Consider the following 2,500-nt stretch of genomic DNA (forward strand, 5'->3'; position numbering starts at 1 on the left):
CCCCCATCCCCCCGTCCATTCCACCTCATGCATCACAACATCTTCCATATACAACCATTCTCCATTCACCCCTGTCTTCTGTCCTCTCCTGTCCTTCCTCAACAGACATTCCCCTCTTCCCCAAAGCCCCCTTCACCCCATTCATCCATCTCATCCTAGGACGTCCCCTCATGTTCACTCCCTCCACATCTGCCTTCCACACCTCCTTTACTAGTCTTTCTTCACTCATTCTTTCCATGTGTCCAAACCATCCTAATACTCTTTCATCAACCCTATCTCCCAACTCCCTTTCCACCCCTGTTCTCCTCCTCACCTCCTCATTTCTCACTCTATCCAGCCTAGTAACCCCCATCATACTTCTCAGACACCTCATCTCAAACACATTCAAGCTCCTTCTCTCTTCCTCTCTTATGTTCCATGTTTCTGCTCCATACAGTGCTGTTGGCACAATTACTCCTTCATACAGTCTCCTCTTAGCATCCATTCCCAAATGTCTATTCCTCATTACACTTTTTAATCCACCAAGGCATTTACTCGCTTCTCTCAATCTACATTCTACCTCCACCTTTACTCCATCTTTTCCTACCACATTTGCACCTAAGTATCTAAAACTATCCACTTCCTCCAGTTGCTCTCCCTTAATGCTCACTTCCAGTCTACTGCCACTTTCACCCCTTGTACATCTGATCACCTTACTTTTACCCACATTTATCTTCAGCTTTCTTCTATCACACACTCTCCCAAACTCTGTCACCAACTTCCTCAATCCCTCCTCCGATCCTCCCGCAAGCGCAGTGTCGTCCGTAAACAACAGCTGGCTCACCTCCCAATTTTCTCCATTTTCTTTAACCATCTCCAATCCCTGACCCACTACCCTTGCATTTACCTTTCGCACTACCCATCCATGTATAAGTTGAACAGCCAGGGTGACATAACGCATCCTTGATGAAGTCCCACCTTTACCTCAAACCACTCACTCTCTCCATTTCTAATCCTGACACAAGCTCTACTACTCTCATAAAAACTCTTGACAGCTCCGAGAAGCTTTCCTTCTATCCCGTATATCCGCATAACCTCCCACAGTGCCTTTCTGTCTACCCTGTCGTAAGTCTTTTTCAGATCCATAAAGGCCCAAAAAACATCCTTCCCCTTTCCTATAGCTTTCTCACATATCTGTCTTACCACAAAGATCTGATCTACACAACCTCTACCTGTCCTAAATCCACACTGTTCCTCACCAATTACTGCCTCTGTTCCTCTCCTAATCCTCTCAATCAAGATCCTCCCATAAGCCTTCCCAACTACACTTAACAAGCTAATCCCTCTGAAACTACTACATTCACACTTTTCCCCCTTTCCCTTGTAAAGTGGAACTATGCAAGCACTCCTTCAGTCCTCCGGCACTCTACCTTCTCTCCAGCAAACATTAAATAACCTCACCAGCCTGTCCACCATCACTGTACCTCCTTTTCTAAGACATTCTGCATGGCATCCATCCAGACCAGGTGCCTTACCTGCTTTCATCATCTTAACTGCTGCCTTCACTTCATCCTTCCTTATTTCTCCTCCATTTTCCTCACTCATCACTCTCATTTTCTTAGCATTTCCCACTGCAGCTATCTTTCCCTCCCTATCCTCCTTCACATTTAGCAACTCCCTAAAATATTCTGCCCATCTTCCCCTTACTGCCTTCTCTTCCATTATCATCTCTCCATCTGCACCTTTTATCTTTTCTTCTCTACTTTCAAATTTTTCTGTCATACTCTTACCCCATTTTACATCTGTTCTCCTCTTTGCCTCCTTTACCTTTTTCTTCACTTCTCTATTATTTTCTTTGTACGTCTCATATGACTCTCCTGTCCTATTTTGTAACCAATCTGTGTAAGCTCGCTTCTTCTCTTCTACAACCTTCTTCATTTCCTCATCCCACCATTCACTACCTTTCCTTCTATTTCCTCCTGTCCTTCTTGTTCCACACACCATCTTTGCACACTTTGTGACTCCCTCCTTGAACCATCCCCATTCCTCCTCCACACCTACCTCTACTCTATCCTTCACTCCCTCCCACTCCTCCTTCAGCTTCTTCTTGTACTCCTTCTCCTTTTCCTCTTCATTTAAAGAGTTCACTCTAAGCACCTCCCTACATTTTGTCCCTTTCCTCTTTCTCCATCTGTCCTCCACTCTCAACTTACCTTCCACCAAAAAATGATCTGATATTCCCCCACCCTCTCCCCTTAGCACATGTACATCCTTAACTCTTCCTATCATAATCCTATTTACCACTACATAGTCCATTAAAGCTCTATCTACCACCCTTCCCTCCACCACCCTCTCCCATGAGTACTTATGCTTGACTTTCTTCCCAAGCACTGTATTTTCTATCATCAACTCTCTTTCTAGACACATTTCCACCATCAACTCTCCACTAAGATTTTTTCCTGGAACTCCACATTTCCCAACCACTCCATCAATTGGATCATTTCCTACCCTAGCATTAAGG

The sequence above is a fragment of the Oratosquilla oratoria genome, chromosome 30, assembly GCF_046742065.1.
Source record: "Oratosquilla oratoria isolate Oo_2021 chromosome 30, ASM4674206v1, whole genome shotgun sequence".
Taxonomy (NCBI): Eukaryota; Metazoa; Arthropoda; class Malacostraca; order Stomatopoda; family Squillidae; genus Oratosquilla; species Oratosquilla oratoria.